We start from the raw sequence: 20,223 nt of genomic DNA, 5'->3' as shown, positions 1-20,223 counted from the left end.
TGCCTTTAAATTAGTGTCTGATGTAAAAATATTAAAAACACGGAAGGCACTTGTGCGTCATCTGTGAATGTCGTTTTATATTTTTTTTAAGAAACGCGCGTGTCCGAGGGAAAATGAAATCCCCCAAAATTTTGAACACCCGCCATCCTCCCTGTGTACTCTCTACACCCGCCAAATCGATTTCATTCTCTCCCTTCCTTCTCTCTGCAACCCCTTCCTCTGCGATCGACTTTCACTTCCTTCTCTATGTAAACCCTAATCAAACATAACGCATTTGCAATGGTAATGTCTGCTGCATCTTCTCCAACATTGGATTCTGGTTCTGGAAAGCGCTTGCATCCACCTTCTCGTCTCTCCCCCTCCACCGTGTTTTCTCTCATCTCTCTCCTCCATAGATGGAGATTGTCGGAGACATGAAAGGAGTAACCGAAGGAAACACTACTAGAATGCTCAAGTTTACAAACATTGGATTCTGGTTCTGCTCATCTCCACTCACCTCTTCCCACCGGCGACCTATGCTCACCTCTTCCTGCCGGCATCCTCAAGCTCACCTCACCTCCCCGAGACTGCAACGATTGCTCAAGTTTACAAGCATTTGTTTAAGATCCAACCATTTTCGGATCTTCACGCTCACAAGACTACGATTTAGGGCTCGTTACATTGTTCTTGTGTCAGACATACAACAAGGAGATTTAGGGTTTTACAACTTCTCCCTATCACCATCTATGAACTAATGAAGCCCTAGATAGGTACGATTCAAGCATCATCTAAGTTACAGTTGGTCGTGCCTCCTCCAAAAATAAATCGCAATATATCTTTGTTGTTCCTCCCCATCAGGTAAGTTGATGGTCCCTCATTCTTGAGCACCTAAATTCTCGCTCTTTTTTTCTCTCAATATTTCTTCTCCATTCTCCCCTTTTTTTTCTCTCGATATTTCTTCTCCATTCTCTTATAGTTATGTTATGTGGTTAATTTGTTTATACATATATTTGATTATTGAAATCGTTAGGAAGTGTTAATGGTATTGATTTTGATGGATGAAATTTAGTTATCTAGACGTTCTTTTAGGGTTTACATGCTTATATCAAAATTAGGAATAAATTCTAGATTCGGAGTGGTGTTAGCATTGTTAACTATATGTTAATTTACAGTTTAAATTTTACCATTTTGCTAATTGTTAACTCTTCACTTCAAGGTTAGCCTTATAGACTATCAGATTCTGCCAGCAGCTTTATCGAAGGTATTGATCAATGGAATTATGTCTACTCAATAGCAATTCTACATATGGGAAAATAATTCTAGTGCAAGGCTTCTGAAAATTCCACATGTTCTGTTTAGGTTCAGAAGAAAAAAATGAAAGTCATGTCATCCTCGTCATCAGAGTACAAGCTTCTTGTCTTTCATCACTGTTGCTCAATATTATCAGGCTATGACATTGATTGTCATTTATCAGTTTTACAAAGGCAAACCTAAATAGAAACATTTTTTTGTTGATATTTTCCATGGAATTCTCTCAGGATATTGAAAAAGCTTAGGAGATATGGAATTTCAAGGATACTATCCTACGAGCTACTCAATACTGCATATTATCTTTCTGCCTTTCTCATAGCATGGTAAGTGATATGGAATTTAAAGTTAATAGTTTTAAGAAATTAACGTCTATATATTTATGTCATTTGAACTTCAGTGGCTTACAATACAATGATCCAGGGGCAAAAGTGGACTTAAGTTTTGTCTATCTATGCATTCTATCTTTACTTGTCCAAATATCTTTACGATCTATTCAGAGGGGAACTTCTTGTGGAAAGGAGTATTCAACCAACTTTTGCTATTGCTTGGTCAAACCTTGCTGGCCTTTTCATGGAGCCACGTGATCTTAATAGGGAACTCTAGTATTACAAGGTATATACATATAATTATTATTATTATTATTATTATTATTATTATTATTATTATTATTATTATTATTATTATTATTACTTTTGTTGTCAATCACATGCAAATGTTATATGTGTCTTGTATTATTCGGATGGATTTACTCTCAGTGTGGATCTTGTTTATTTCAGGAGGCTGTCAAACTTAAGCCAACATTTTCTGATGCCTATTTGAACTTGGGAAATGGATACAAGGTGAATTGCTACTTACAGTTGCTACAAAAAAACACATTAATTGCTACTTACAGTTGATACAAAGCAGCTGTCAGCTTCAACATCATTTGTTGGCTCATATCTGTCATAAGTTTCATAAAAGATCTCATCCACAGGTCCAAGAAGGTCTACCCCATACTTCAGTAACAACACATGGGAAAAACTTTCTTTTTATCTTTTTTTATTAATTCATCACATCAAAATATAATAAAATAAAACTCACTCGTTTCCAGAGTTCATTCGTATGGGATGAAAGTGACTGGGAGCAGGGACTCCATTGACCACATGACAGCTAGACATACCCATGGAATCCATATGAGGCTGACCTGGAGTCCCCATTGGACGTTGCTGTAGAACTGGGTATCCCATGGGTAAGTTGTTAACTGCACAGGAAAGAGTAATATTGAATAATAATTCTACACTTTCTAAAAAATACAACTTCTTTCTTTGTAGCAATAGATTACCATACCTGGCATGGGATGTACCCTATTTTGTATGGGACCCATAGGTAGCTTTGGAGGCATTGGGTACTTCATAAGGTGATATTGATGCTCGAGTAAATGATTGAAAATGATGATATGCTTCTTCAATTTTAACCTTATGTAGTAGGCTCTGAAAAAATATGCATTCTCTTCTTCTAACTTCTGCCAAACTATCCATCAAAAAAGGAAAGTTAACATGACAATGTAATAATAATAATAATAATAACATAACAGTGATTACCAAGAGATGTAAAACCAGGATGTATACATGCATGACTTAATAGAGTTTTTACCACCTCATCCCTATTCATATACAACTGCAAACAACGTTCGATCAAGTTTGAACCTACAACATTCAAGATTTATATCAACATACACGAAATCTTGACTTGTCTGTAATAATACTACAAGAAAGAAGAACAAATTCCCTTACAAGTTCAGTATCCTCCCTGGAAACTTTTCTGTTGTGATTGCTGGAGATGGAAACCAAACCAGAGTCAGGAACAAGAGTTTCTGTTCAATTATTATTTTGGTCACTTTGAGACTCATGTTGAGTTTCTGGTGTGTCCATTTTTTTTATATGATTTTGAATTAAATTTAATATTTTGTTACTCAGAAGCTCAAAGACATGACTTAAGGTCATACTTGGATGATGTTGGGTATTTTTATTTAGAAAATGGAACCCCTTCCTGAACAAGAACGATTTGAGGTGAGGTGTCCATTATTAATCCAATAATCTATTTTTATAAAAATTATAATATGATATATTGTTGATATCATAAATTTTTATGTAGCTTGGATACAGGGATTCTCTACAATCTCCCTTACAAGTAAGTTGTTTTTGCAAATTTGTATTTTCAATTTCTATTTTTCTTTATTGTCTATTCTAATGACATGATATGTTGGTTGAGTAGCTTTACAATCACATGCTCCTCCAACATCCCTTTTTGCATCAGTGAACTTTCTGTTTGCTGAGTCACTAAACATTAGGTAATAAAAAGTAAGTAGATCTTTTTATAAACCCATTTTCTATATATATATATATATATATATATATAGTGACTATATGGCTTACAAATTTAGAGAGATGACCAAGCTGACATGGCAGCATTCTTTACAGCTTGTTTCTTATTCTTGGCTTTGTTCACCTATAAAGGTACAACCAGCTAGTTCTACAGTGCATGTGAACACGGGCAAATGCCCCAGGCCTGACCTAAAAATATAAATATACTGGCTTGAATGCATAAATGGTATAGGGTCCTAAAAGAGCTTAATTAGATATCTGAGTTGATTAAACGAGCTTAATTAGACGCTTCATCTGTAGGTGGTTCACAAGGACTGGATGGAGAAGAACAAAAGATGATATTTTTCTAGATGTTATAATTAAATCTACTTTACTACCTTTTACATGAAATTTTACATTCTGAATGCTTCTTTATACGAGTAATATATATATATATATATATATATATATATATATATATATATATATATATATATATATATATATATATATATGTTATCTTTTTAACCTGAAAGTGTAATTTAACTTATCTTTAATTTTCAAGTTTCAGTTTTACCTTCCTTTGTCTGTTGACTTGGTACTACTTATTTTGTATATACATGTAACTAAAAAATGCATATGATATTGAAAAATTGAGAAAATTTGGCTACTCAAAGAAACAATTCTATGCTGAGGCTGTAAACCTATAAAAAGAGGTATGATTTTTACTATAAATCATTGTCAAAATTAAATATGTTTGGATGCGTTTTTAACTATAAGATTATCTTGTTTGTAATATTTAAAGAAATCATTTGTCTGTTGACTTGGTACTACTTATTTTTTACTATTAATTTTTTTACTGTTTCCATATTAGGTATTCCATATTAATTTTTTTAACAATCAACCTAGAATAAGACATCACTGCCCTTTTGAGTCTCAAGAAAATGCAAAACCCTGCAGTGACACTGTTACCTTTTGGTTTACCAATCCAATCTACATGTCACATTCCTTAGTAACTGATTCACTAGGATCTATCAAAGGCTCTATCTTTCTGCTGAAGAGAACCGTCCCCTTTGATTACTGATAAATTGATGGTCATTCATATTTTCTTTATCTATCCCCTCTAAATGAAATGTATCTCAATTATTGCAGTTTCAAACTGAGAAGAAGCATTCAGATTATCTGGATGTCTTAAGCGAGACACATAACAGAGCCTCAGATCAAAAGATCCAGATTGGTGCTGATCTGGGTGATGGTTACACAAAGCACATTTTTAGAGGCTAGATGCAAGTAGTCTCTCTCTTTCTCTATCTCCTTTTTTTTAAATAAATTTGGTTCTCATTGTTGGCTTCCGAATAGCTTTTATTAATCCTTGTAATTATATTTTTATCTTTTTTCTATCAGATGTGCATCCTCAGTTCAGTCCTTGATAAGTGCCTAAGGCTGCTTGGTTTTGAGTCGGCAGCACCTTGCGATACCTCTTGCAAACTCAGGTATGTAGCTTTATTATTCCGAATAGCTCTTGTTTTCTAGTATTAGAAGATCATATGTCTTGATTTCATGCATAACAATAGAGAGATATTGTAGCATCTTTAATAGAGCTATGTAGCATTATAATCCTTCAAATGTGATGGAAACATATGAGGTGCAACGAATAAGCAAAGAAAACTCTTAATCCCAATGATGTCAATAATCTTCCAGAAACTAAAAATCTTCATTGTTTGTACGATGCATGATATATTTGCATCCCATGCTATATTATTTAGATGCTTTAACTTTCATTAATTGGTTTGAATGTTGGTGTTTAGTAATTAAACTCAATTTATTCCTCTTTTTATTAACAAATTTTATTTATTCATGATCTTCAGCTATCTTCTGCTTGTGGGCGGCTTGTAATTTCAAGTGATGGAGTCTGGGATACTCTTTCCACTGAATCAGCTCTGGAATGCAGTCGCGGATTGGCTCCGGAATCAGCAGCAGCACAAATTGTCAAAGTACGGAAACAAAAAAATGTCAAATTTGTAATAAAATATTATGCAATGGATTCTATTTTTGTATGACATTAAATTTTATGAAATGGATCATATTTTTTGTATATGATATTTTATTTTCTATTATGATGCATTAAATGCAAATTTAATTTGAAAATTAGTAAATCTATAAAAAAATATTTTTTTAAACATTTAAAATTACGATACGCAAAAATGTGTGTCATCTTCATTTATGACATGGCCTTTCTTGACAGGGGCTTTCTTGATACGCATTGCGTGTCATTAACACGCGCGTCGTAAGGTTACGACACGCGAATGCGTGTCGTCTTCCTTTATGACAGGGCCTTCCTTGATACGCATTGCGTGTCGTAACCGCGCGTCGTAAATGCGCGTCGTAAATGCGCGTCGTAAATGCGCGTCGTCTATAGACGACGCGCAAAAGCGCGTCGTCTCTCTTTATGACAGGGCCTTCCTTGACACGCATTTGCGCGTCGTCTGAGCGTTTTACGACGCGCAATGAGCGTCGTAAAAGGCCTTTTTTCTTGTAGTGTAGATTATAACATTTTATGCAATGATCCTTTTGTAATCTTATTTCACAAAAGTCACCAAGACTTTGGCAATGAAATGACAAAGTTCTCTATTGGTGATTGTTACAAGACAAATTCGTAGATGTGAAGACTCAGATTCAAAGTACATTCCTTTGAACATCCTTCTTGCATAAAGGTTTCTAATCTAGAAATAGATTCTCGATATCCAACTCCCAATATGGAAACATTTCCATATTTTCCATATGACAACTCATTATTAATAGAATCATATCTAATCATAATAATGCCATTATGGTCCATTAACTACTATACTTCCAATTGCCCATAAGCGACCAATCCTTAGCAAACCTTAGATTGTCGTTAACAGTTGTTTAATTATTTTAGTCAAACCAGTTCTAGTCACTTTTCCCTCTTAATTCCCTAGGCATTTGGAAAATTTTAGAACGGTTAAATGTTACAACATATGCAATCGATTCTATACCCGAAGTTTATGCGACATGATTTATAATGTAAAACGTGATACTTTACCAGTTCCTTCCTATAATATTGCCATATATAAAATCATTTTAAGTTGAATCTTTTCAACATAACATCCATATATGTCTTTTGACTAAATTTGATTAAAATTTCTCGATGCAAGCTTTTAGATTTCGAAACGAAGTATAATATTCTCTCCCTTAATTATTGCAAAACATCTTTTCAGCCCCTGCAAATTTGCAAAGAGAAACTTTTGTTTTCTATAATTAATATTGCTAACATGCAACACATAAAATAATAACCATGCTCCCACTAACATGATAATTATATCCATACCAGCATAACATTTATGCTCCCACTAGCTTTAACACGTATTTAGAAAACATTTGGACTTCTAGAAAGCAATACTTATTGACTTCCAAAGTTCATATTTCTAATACGATATTCTTCGATAAGCCTTTATCTAAGCGTCTCTAACTCATACACCTTTCCTTAGATAGCTCATATATGTGTCTAAACAATTTCAGCACTTATAGCAATAAGTCTTAAATGTTTAAACTAATTTCCAAATCTTACAATTCGAACTATGAAGAGGGATGCCGTAATCATAATCGAATTTGAGAATGTAATTTAGATAATCTCTATCTCCTTAAAATCTCTCTTAGTGAAAGCGTTTCCTCACAATCATTTTCATGAAGGAGAGAAACCTTATGACACTTAGATTTTATGGTGTATGTGTTCCTATCCATGTGAATTTTGTCATAACCATATGCGTAAGATAATGTTTTGGACAAATCCAGACTCTTATGGACATAACTTGTTCGTTCTTAATTTCTTGCCATCAAGGGTCCCACCATTGCGTTCAATTTATTTAGCAGCTCACCTATACAATTCAATGTACTTTCACTAAACGATGTGTTTGCCCTTATGCAGTCAACTGAGAACTTGTAGAACACATATGCATAACTAACTTTACTGGAGTGGCATAGAAATAAAATTGTGTCAACACGATAGGTTACAACCTCATGTCGTGCGCTAGTGTCCAGTAGGTTTACTTTTGATTAGTTATTGAACCTTTTTCAAGATCATTTAGACTCCCACTGACCTCTTGACATGTAAGATTGAATAGTATTGCAGATTCTTATCAAGAGAAACCACTACACACAATTGGTCTTAGTTGGTCTTTGTCTTATCCAAGACAGCACAACTTACCAATTTCAAATGTACAAGAGTAAGAAAAAGATTTTCTACTCTACATTTGATGAGTACGTTAGAACTTCTTAAGATATGTCACTCAAGTCACAATCTTGGAGTATGAATCTAAGACTTGATTTTGGAACGAAGTATGATTCACCTATTGATTTAACCATTTCAACAATTTCCGATACCTCTTCTTAGTCATACTAGTGCACTAAGACTTACTTAGAAGATCAACTGTGATATGCTTTCACAATAAATGAGACAATCATAAAACATGAGAAAAAAGTACTCTCCTATCTTTTCAGATTAGAGACGCTTTTATCTTTCTGCCTTATTGATTCTTCTTATTCGTTCTGCCATTCATTGAAACTTTTCAATGATTCAGAATCATATTTAATCTTGTAAGCATAACCACATTTACTAGAGTTTTAGTAAATCATGACAAATAATCTTATTGTTATTTGTGGTGGACTTGACCAGTGCACAACATTGTGTAGCAGTTCTCCTAGTCCTTCACTTGACTCTTTGTCAAGGAATAAGTATGGATTTTCCAAATATGAAGGTTCTCATTCATCATACAATACTAGTTGTATGATTCCAAGTTTGTGTGCAATTGAAACTCGGGCGTCAAGAATCTTTCCTTATTTGGTAAATTCTCGACATTACCACAAATAACATAACTAAGAATCACATCCATTTCAATATTTCTAAAAATAGAAATACACAAACATCAATTTTCATTCATGCCATTGCAAGGAATTATAAATAAGACAAAAACAAAAAATTTATTTTATTTACAAAATGTGCGGAAAAAGTTGTCCTTATAATGCAAATTCAAATGAAAACTATGCTATTTCATATTCATAATCAAGCTATCATAACTCTAAAGTAGCAGCTCCAAAAATCCGATCATCGCATCATGCGATCGTAATCCATTTCCTTGTGATCAAACTCAACTCACTTCTTCCTTTAAGTTTCCCCTCTTTTCTTTGATCATACAACACATCAAAATGCAATCTTATCACATCATGTATTAAGAATCTCCAAATAGGAACTTAATAGAGTTAGATAGTGGATTTCACCTGAAGCAAAGCCATATATCTTGACTCTCCCATCTCTTAGATCTCTCGGATAGTCAGGACAGCTTCATAACCAATGCCCCTCTTTTAGGAATGGAAACATATGGATTCTTATGGAATGGTACACGGGACTATCTCAGACTCGGATTTTCTCTTGCGTAGTGAAAAATTTTCTGGACTTCCAATGTTTCCATTTCCCATAGAAGGATGGGACATTGATTTACCAGACAAATTTGCTTGACCAGTGCGCCAAATCATCGCTGATTCAGCAGCAATAAGCAGATAAGTCAAATCAATGAGAGTTACATCGTGGTACATCATATAGTACTCTCTAATGAACTCACTATATTATTCGGGAAGTGACTGAAGAGCCAAGTCAACAGCCAACTTCCTTGAGACATCGACGCCCAACATTCCCAATCTATCAATATGCAACTTCATATCCAAGACATGAGCGCATACCGCCTTTCCATCTTCGTGTCTTTTTGCCAATAGGGCTTGAGTGACCTGGAACTTTTCAAGTCTTCGAACATGTGGGTCAGGTAGAATTATCGGAGGAGGTGGAGGAAGTGAAACATGATTTCCATTTCCACAATCCAATCGTGGAACATCATCTTCATGTGGAAAACCTTTTCCAACGGATTCAGGAAGACCATAGTTGTCAGACTTTGACATCTACAAAACGGGAGAAATTCAAGTTAGTTGATTGGAATCCTTGATATAACACTCAAATGAAATATCAAGCCTAGGATCCAACACAATATCCTACAATATGGTAGAGGGATGCCGTAATCCAAATTGCAGAACATTTGAAGGTAGGCAAATGACGATTAATCAATTTCCACCATGAAAAACAAAAATTGAAAATTAAGTTTTAAAAGAATTAAAACTCCTAGATCTTCTAAGATTCATTGAACTTTTCAATGGCATGTTTAAATATCGAGTGTGCCCTTCGTTTGTAATTGGGATGCCGAGGATCACAAACAAGCTGTGGATAACCATGCAAATATACATGGTGCCCCCAATGTTATAGTCACCTAATCGACGTGGTGGTTAACCACACACGCTCCATCGATCTATGACAAACATCGAGTCACCCTTTTCCACCTTTGCTTAGAGCCCAATTAGTGTGACGGTTAACCACACATGCTCCACTGATGTCTTAGCAAGGGTAGAAAGTGTAATTTCATTGAATAGCACCAACTCCACATTTTTCCTAAAGTAACTAAAATTTGGGAATTTATAAAACATTTAGTTACTTTGTATTTCATTATACATGTAATGAAAGGTTGTTTCCTATCCTACCCATTCAGCTAACGACCCTCCACTAGTCAAGAGTGTGGTAGGTAAGAATGGATACCCAATGACGGTCATTTTACACACCACTTCCTTAAACACTCTTTCTAGACCAGCTTCATGAATGAGGCCTACTAACGGTGAGACTGACTCTTTACTTATACATATATAATATTAGACGCTTAATTTTATATATAGTATAATGGTGTATTTTATACTTTTAAAATACTAAGTGGTGTAATCTAACAAAATTATACTTTTAATTTAATTAAATATACCATGTCATTATGGATTTATTCGTTATGATTTACTAAAAGTTTGGTAAATATGGTTATGCTTACAAGATTAAGTGTGATTATAAATCATTGAAAAAGTTTCAATGTATAGCAGAACCGAAACACCAAAAATTTTCAAACCAAAATTTTCATTTTCAAACACAATAAACACGTGTCACATTTCCCAAAAATCTCAAGTATCAATATTAACACATATTATTTTTCAAAAGTTGTTTATCACAAAATCCAGGATCCTCCAAAAACATATCTCCAATGCGACTGTGTGTACAATCAAGCCGGGGCCTTCTCGGGATCATTGGAACTACATGAAACACATAACACATAACACGGTAAGCACGAAACTTAGTGATTTCTCCAAAATACCACACACAGCTCATTAGCCACTCTTGGCTATAACTCAATAAGACCCTCCGGTCAATGTGTCTCAGTGGGACCCTCTGGTCCCAACTCAGTCAGCTCCTAATAACAATACTCAACATAAATCACAAAGACATAATGCAGAATATTAAGATACACAAACAAGCAAAATAAGATCTCAATCACACGAAGGTACCACTCATGGTAAGCATAGTGAGAAGACTCACCTTGCAAGAAATCAGCAAATCTCGAACTCAAATCACCAGTCTACCCTCTGCCTAACATATATGACAACTATCCCTAATTAATCACGACTCTCAATAGGCTACAATAAACTCATAGAAGGACAAAATACCATTTTAACCCTCAATGTCCATAAATGTCCACAAATTGACCAAACCCTAAAAGTCAACCAAAAGTCAACAGTAGGGAGTACGCTGCGCGTACTAGCTCTCTACATTGGGGATACTCAACTGCCATGCAGGCATCGGGGATGCGCGACCCCTACACTACCTGTACAGGAATTATGCCCAGCGTACGCTCCAGTTTCATTCTTCTCACTCATTTGGTCTTAAACTGTTAAGACCTTGGCTCATATTACAGATCTGGACTCCCTAACAGCTCTTACCCCATAAAATCAGTGACTTTAAGCCTTTGCATGGCTGATATGGTCACAAACAAACAAAATACTTACTCTTTTATCTCAAGAAGCTCATAGCTTATGCATGGCTTTATTCTAACGCCAAAGATTGGATTTTTATGACATTACACCACTAATACACTCAAAGTGGGTTATTCATAGTCTCTGGAGCTCAAGATCTCATAAACTCTCCACGTTTTGGGACAAAACCTTAAAATAGTATACTATGATGCACATAACAAAAGAGTGGGAATGTTTGAAGCTTTATACCTCTATACGAAGCTCCCAACTCAGATATGCTCAGATCCAAGAGCCAAGACTCCCACTCCTTCTTCTCCAAAGCTTTCTCTTCTCTTAAAGAACACAGAAGAACTCTCAAAGGCTCTCAAATCCACTCTCAAGCTCTAAAAACGAGGGTTTGGACATACTAGGGTATGTTGTCTAAGAATGGTGGGTAGAAATGACGCCATCATATCCTTTATATAGGGGACTCACCCTAAATTAGGGTTTTCAGTATGGGCCTAGTACGCCCAACGTACCCTCTGGTATGCCCAGCGTACTACGTGGCTTCCGCGTCAAATGCACACACATGAGTACGATAAGCATACACTCTTGTACGCTCCGCGTACTCATTCACCACCTTTTGTCAATAAAGGGCTAAAATTTACAAGTGCTCAAAAAATCATGGGTAACAAGGTATACCTAGACTTAGGATGTTACAATTCTCCCCTACTAGAATCAGACTTCTCCCTCGAAGTCATGCTCGGCAAATAACTCTGGATACTACTCCCGCATCTCAAGCTCCGGCTCCCAAGTCATCTCGGACCCTCTCCGATGTTGCCACTAAACTCGAACTAGGGGCACATCTTTGTTTCTCAGAACCTTGACCTTTCGATCCAAAATTGCGATCGGCCTCTCAATGTAATTCAGGCTCGCATCCACCTGAATATCCTATGGGGGTACGACTGCCGTCTCATCGGCTACACACTTCCTCAACTAGGACATGTGGAAGGTGTTATGAATCTAACTCAACTCTGCAGGTAGCTCCAACCTATATGCTACCCTGCCCACTTTGGCGGTCACTCTAAAAGGACCGATGTATTAGGGCCCCATGTTGACTTGCTTCTTGAAGCGGATCACCCCTTTCCAAGGTGATACCTTAAGGAGGACAAAATATCCAACCTAAAACTCTAGCTCGGATTGTCGCCTGTCTGCATAACTCTTTTGACGACTCTGGGCCGTCAGTAGCCTCTGTCTGACCTGCTGAATCTGCTTAGTCATCTTTAGCACTATCTTCATGCCACCCATCACTCTTTACCCCACTTCTCCCCAGAAAATGGGAGTCCGACACCTCCTCCCATATAGAAGCTCAAAGGGGGGGATACCGATGCCGGAATGGTGGATGTTGTTGTAAGAAAACCCAGCCAAGGGCAAATAAGTGTCCCAACTTCCTACAAAGTGCATCACACATGCTCGCATCATATCCTTAAGCGTCTGAATTGTCTGCTCGCTCTACCCGCCTGTCTGCGGATGGTATGCGGTAGTGAAGTGTAACCGTGTACCTAACTCCTCAGGAAATTTCTTCCAGAACCTGGAAGTAAAGCGCACATCTCAATCTGACACTATCGAGTTCGGCACTCCATGCCAAGCTACCACCTCTCTAACATAGATATCAGCCAGTCTCTCTCCAGAATGACTCTCACTAATAGCAAGGAAGCGAGCACTCTTCGTCAGCCGATCCACAATCACCCATATCACGTCAACCCCACGCGTAGTCCTCGGTAACTTGGTGACAAAGTCCAAAGAAATCTATTCCCACTTCCACTAGGGAATCTATAAAGGCTACAAAGGACCATGTGGATGTTGGTGCTCCGCCCTAACCCGCCGATAGGTCAAGCACCTCTCTACAACCCATGCCACGTCTTTCTTCGTACAGGGCCACCAATAGTCTCTTTTTAGGTCCAAATACAACTTAGTGGCCCCTGGGCGGATCGAGAATCCTGATTTATGCGACTCCTCCATCAATATACGATGAGCTGCACCTGTATAGGGCACCCAAATCTGCCCTGTGGAAAGTCATAAGCCCACGACTGTCCGTCACAAAATCGGACACCTGCCCAATCATACACTCTCTCTTGTCGTTTTTCGGCCTCATAGCCTCCACCTGAGCCTCTCGGATGGTATCCAAGACTGGGGTTATCACCTTCAATCTTATACACACATCCCAGATCGGAGTGCTCTCGACTCTGTGACTCAAGGCATTAGCTACCACATTAGCCTTGCCTGAGTGAGATAAGATCTCACAGTCGTAGTCTTTCACTACATCCAACCGTCTCCTCTGTCTCGTATTCAGATTGGGCTGATCCATCAGATACTTCAGGATTTTATGGTCCTTGTATATGGTACACCAGACACCATAAAGATAGTGGCTCCAAATCTTGAAGGAGAACGCCACCGACTCTAACTCCAAATCATGGGGAGATACCTCGTCTCATGAGGCTTCAACTGCCTCGACACATATGCTATCACATGACCCTCTGCATCAAAACTGCACCCATCCCTGAAATGGACGCATCATAATATCTACAAAGTCCTCCACTCCCTCCGGAAGGGCTAACACTGGAGTTTTGCACAATCTCTGGTGAAGAGTCTCGAATGATGCCTGTTGCTTAGGCCCCCAAACAAAAGTAACACCCTTCTGGGTCAATCTGGCAAGAGGAACCGCAATCTTGGAAAAATCTCTGATAAATCTCCGATAGTAGCCGGCCAATCCCAGAAAACTGCTGATCTAGGATGGGGACCTCGGCACCTCCCATCGCATAACCACCTCAATCTTACTTAGATCGACCAGTGTCCCATTCTGATTAACGAGATGTCCCAACAATTGGACCTCTCATAACCAGATATATATCACATTTGGAGAATTTGGCATACAACCTCTCCGACCTCAATACCCCAAGAACTTCTCGTAGATGCTCCTCATGCTGCTATCTGGACCTCTAATACACCAAGATGTCATCGATGAACATGATCACCGACCGATCCAACATAGGCCTACACACCCGGTTCATGAGATCCATGAACACTATCGGTGCGTTAGTGAGCCCGAAAGGCATCACCACAAACTCGTAATGCCCATAATGAGTTCTAAACGACATCTTCTGAATATCCTCCTCGCATACTCTCATTTGGTGAGATCTAGATCTCAAATCAATCTTCGAAAACAAAGATGCTCCCTACAACTGATCGAATAAATCAACGATCCTCAGAAGTAGATAACAGTTCTTGACCGTTAGCTTGTTCAACTCCCGGTAACCAATGCACATCCGGTGTGAACCATCCTTTTTCTTGACAAAAAGGATGAGCGCTCCCAACGTTGAGCTACTCAGTCGAATAAATCCTTTCCACAGCAGCTCCTAATGTTGTAAGGATAACTCCTGCATCTCTGGTGGCGCAAGGTGATAAGGTGCCTTGGGGATAGGCACCACTCCTGGAACCAAATCAATCTGAAAGTCCACTTGCCTCTCGGGAGGCACACTCGGCAACTCCTTAGGAAAAACATCAGGAGACTCGCACACTATCGGAACCTCGGAGATAGAACTCGGCCTCTTTGAAACAATCTGCGTATCCATCACGTACGCCAAGAAACCCATACAACCCTGTTGTAAACTCTGCCTCGCCCTGGCAGCAGAGTAGAAGGCTGACCCAGATCTGGTACCCTTGCCATACACTATAAGCACTCCCCCACCAGGGTCTTGTATAGTCATAAAATGTTTCTTGCAGTCGATCACTGCTCCAAAACGGCTCAACCAATCAATTCCCATAGTGACACAGACATTACCCATTGCGATCGGTACCAGGTCAATCGGAAACACAACACCAAAAATCTCCAGCACACATCCTAGAAATACATCAGCGGTAAAAACCACATGCTCATCTACTATAGAAACCCTCAGACGTCGACTCAACGCCTCACATCGGATACTGATGTGACGACTAAAAGCTAAGGACACGAAGGATTGACTCGCACCCGAATCTAGTAACACTAAAGCAGGTATAGAACTCACAAGAAATGTACCTAAATATCGCACAAAATAAGCACAATAAATCTCAAAATAAATAATAAGGAAATACATACCAGCCACAACATCAGGTGCTGCGTGGACGTCCTCCGCTGTCAGCTGAAAAGCTCTCCCACAAGCCCTCGGAACCTCGGCCCACACCGGCCGAACATCAGTGGTACGCAAAGAAGCAGGAGTGGAACCTTGGGTTGATTCTTGAACAAGTTGAGGGCACTCGGCCTTCTGATGGTCGTTCTGGTTGTAGTGAAAGCAGACTCTAAATCCCATGGGGAAATCTTTTGCCATATGCCCCTCCTCGCCACACTTGTAGAAAATCCCTTCCCGGAAAGACCCCTCATGACTCTTGCCGCACTTGCCACAAGCGCGGCCTTCTAGCCTCCTGATCTCGAATCAGTGGGCTTAGCCTGCTTGGCAGTCGGCTGTGACTGCACTGGCCACTGGTCTCTCCCCTGAGACTCCGCATCCTCCCTGGCCTGAGTCTCCAGCTCGATCTCCCTCCTCCTGGCATTTTCCTAAAGCTTAGCAAATGTCCGCTAAGACGAGTTCACCACGAACTCTCGAATATCCTTCCTTAGAGTGCTCAAATACCGACTCATTCATGCCTGCCCAGTCAACACATGCTCAAGGCAGAACAACGCCCTCTCATGAACCATTCGTGTAATATCGGTCACTAACTTTCTCTTTTCTCTGAGTGACAGAAACTCCTAGCCAAACGTTCCCTCTCCACTGAGGGAACATACTCATCTCAGAATATCACAACAAACCTCTCCCACGTCACAGTAATATGCTCTACAGGAGTAAAACTGGTTGTCGCGAACTTCCACCAATCCTTCGCTCCCAAGCGAAGTTGCTTCAGCGCGAACCGCACCCTCAAATGCTTTGGGCATGAACAAGTATAGAAACACCCCTCAATATTAGAGATCCATCTCATCGCAACAGTCGTATCATGAGTCTCATCAAACTCTGGTGGCTTTGTGTTGCTGAACTCCCAATACAACATCAAATCACCCCTATAGCTTTACAGCAGCGACAACTGCGGTGGCTATAGCATCAGCCACCTTGAAAATAGTAGCATATCGCTCGTCAAATATCTCGATCAGAGTGGTCGTAATAGACCTAAACATCTCCGGAATAGCCTCCCGAATGGCTGCAGCCACCTTGTCATGAATCATCCTGCGAATCTTGTCATCGCTAACTCCGCTGCTCTTAGGGGTGTGGCGTGTAACTACCATGTTGTCTCTGAAACACAACACAAAATCATTAGAGACTCTCTCGAGTATACTCATACTCGATCACTCGCCCCTACTTGTTCCTTAGCATCCTAAGGATTCTTACTTAGGGTGCCTGTAGATCTGGTGCTTTCAGTAGTACGGGCGCAATACTACCTTCCACACCAAGCTTGTAGTCACCCGAAGTCCTCCTCCTAGGATTCTAATTCACAAATACTCTATATCACACAAATCCCAGACTACTCTCTTAGAAGACCATTCTCAAGCTCATCTAGGTATCTCCCCTAGATTATCTCCCAACTCAGAACTTAGCACATACTCAGAGCAAATAGCAAATAACATTGATCGAAAAGCATCTCCTAGGCTAAGGCATCATAAATCAGGAAACTCTAGCCCTAAAATATGAAATACCTAGCCTACTTTCTATTATGCAATTCTAACAAACTATTTCCGAATCCCTCAAAACAAGGCTCTGATACCAACTTGAAACACAAGAACTTTTCAAACCAAAATTGTCATATTCAAACACAATAAACACATGTTACATTTCCCAAAAATCTGAAGTATCAACATTAACACATATTATTTTTCAAAAGTTCTTTATCACAAAATCCAGGATCCTCCAAAAACATATCTCTAATGCGAGTGTGTGTACAATCAAGTCGGGGCCTTCTCGCAATCATCGGAAGTACCTGCAACACATAACACATAACACGGTAAGCACGAAGCTTAGTGAATTCCCCAAAATAACACACACAATTCATTAGCCACTCTAGACTATAACTCAATAAGACCCTCTGGTCAATGAGTCTCAGTGGGACCCTAAGGTCCCAACTCAGTCAGCTCATAATAACAACACTCAACATAAATCACAAAGACATAATGCAGAATATTAAGATACACAAGCAAGCACAAATAACATCTCAATCACAGGAAGGTACCACTCATGGTAAGTATAGTGAGAAGACTCACCTTGCAAGAAATAGGCAAATCTCGAACTCAAATCACCGGTCTAGCCTCCGCCTAACATATATGACAATCATTTCATAATAATTTAGAACCTAACACATTCTAATAGTGGCAAGAATTTGGTATTCTTACACTAGGGATAAAGATTTGAAATTGTAAAATGTTTTCAATTGATCTATTACACAAATAAAGAACCATACAGAAACATAATGTACTAGCTTGGAGCACAAGATAACTATTGTTTTAATTTAAGTATAAAGTTGATAAATCGAAAAATTATACAATGAATAATGTGTAATCAATATGGTGATTAAATAAAAGGTGTTTTATTTATATTCAAAAGTTTTGAGACCGTATTGGATTCGATTATTCTTTTGTTTCACATTGCATGTTTTGACTACTCGAATAATAAGATTATTCAAACTATCAACATTCGATCATACTTTGGAAGTAGGTATTGAGGATAAACTGTCATGAATAGATCTATAGATTGTCTAAAGGTGTTTAGACATAGCACAAGTTTTTTTGCAGTATTTAGGAGTACTCATGTAATAAGATTCGCGTATTGGACTAAATCCACGCTCATTTGAATCACTTCATGGATTTTATCATGAGTGATCATGAGATGATAATATCTTACATTCTTGAAACCATGACATGTGAGTTGTAGTTTACAAGTCGGACGCACATTGACATATGTAAACGCACTAGTAACTTGGTGTTACAAAACATATTGTTATGTGTGATTCGATGAGTAAATAGAGCAAGCACATGAGTTGAAGTTTATCCGTTCCTTTTAACCAATGTGGGTTAAAAGCGATATATGTGGGCCCCTTCATGATTTAGTGATGACAACCCTAAGCGTTTGGCCAAGCCTGGACTGATTTGATTTGTTCAATTAGTCAGTCGTCATATATCAGAAATCGAGAATCAACACATGAACAGAGAGAATGATTATAATCCATGTCTTAGTTCATACAATATTTAGAATGGAGGAATATAAAATTCGTTATCTTATGGACGCGTTACTAATAAGATCATAGTTTGACAACGGTCTTTTTGAGAGCTACGATTGCTAATAGGATTTTGAAGTTGTACTTGCAATAATTGTTATTAGAATTATCGAAGTGGGAGACTATTGGATTAGTTGTCTAAGCCCATAACTATAATTGGTATGTACTTGACTCGATAAAACTATGGTCCATTTAGGTTGTAACACACTGGAACAATTTGATTGGATGGATATTTGAGAAAATGGTAATTTGTGATTTATTAGTTTATTCTAAGTCTAATATATTTATGGAGAAATCATATTATTTAATTAGTATTGATCAAGAATTAATTTGGAATTGATTTAGTGATCAAAAGAGATATTTAAATTAACAGGGACTGATTGTGTAAATCAATGATACATCTGGTTTGGGCTATTGATCCATGATGGACTAAGCTTATGTGAAAGTCCATGAAATATTAGTTCATATGAATTATGGATCATAAGCGTAAGTGTAAGAATTAGAGTTTGCTTATGACTCTTGGAATTCTACACTATATATGTATTCCTCTAAAGCCAAAATCGTGCAGTGAGTGTTTTTAGAAGCCATAAATGATATTTTGTCTCCAAACCTCTCTCTCAAAGTCCTCCTCTTCTTCTTGGTTTGTTATAAGACATTTGAGGCATCACACTTGAGCTGCTAGGCAGTTGAAAGACCAATTCTTACAAGCTAACACAAAGAGGTAATCTTCTAACTTACGTCTTTGATTCATATGTCAAATTGTATGCTAGTTGTAGGTTTCAAGCTTTGGAAATTTTTGTTGCATGTATAACTAGAGAAAACTTAGATCCAACACTAATAGGGTTGTATGTGCACCATAGGAGTGTTATAGTACTTAAAACCCAACAACATATTACGAGGACAAAATAATTTCAGAAGGTTAGGTCTAGCCTTGTTTCACAGCTCTCGTCGGATTCCAACTGTTGTAGGATAGGACCTCTCATTCGAAGAATTATCTGGTCTTAGTAATATGTAATGGTATTCACGAGCTAGTTAGGGAGAGATAGAAGGGACTTTTCATATAGCTGATGGTGGAGATTGGGTCAGAGATTACCCTAGGAAAAAGCCTAGGATGAGATGAGTACGAAGAGCAGTAGTAGTAGTAGAAGGGACTTGGTGGAGTCAAGGAAATTCTTGAGGAAACTACAGATAGATGTGGAAGGTTGTATGGGCCTATACTAATAAAAGAAGAGGATCCATACTTGAGTCAAGGAAGGATAAGATTAATTCAGGGAACTTGTAGTACGTGTGATCCCTTGAGTTATGATGCATATTATGATGTTTATTATGTTGTATTTTCAGTATGGTGACGCTGCGTACTAGACCAGTTGGCAGCTCTGGTGTCGGCAAGGGTTCAGGCTCAGGCTCTAGAGCT

The 20,223-nt window shown here is 38.2% G+C and overlaps 1 pseudogene; it reads right to left on the bottom strand.

Moving 5' to 3' along the window:
• Window positions 1-2,165: 2,165 nt before the first annotated feature.
• On the bottom strand, window positions 2,166-3,200 carry LOC111920320 (uncharacterized; annotated as a pseudogene).
• Between the last annotated feature and the right edge of the window lie 17,023 nt (window positions 3,201-20,223).

The sequence above is a fragment of the Lactuca sativa genome, chromosome 3 (assembly GCF_002870075.4).
Source record: "Lactuca sativa cultivar Salinas chromosome 3, Lsat_Salinas_v11, whole genome shotgun sequence".
Classification (NCBI taxonomy): Eukaryota; Viridiplantae; Streptophyta; class Magnoliopsida; order Asterales; family Asteraceae; genus Lactuca; species Lactuca sativa.
This window is presented reverse-complemented; position numbering and strand designations above follow the sequence as displayed.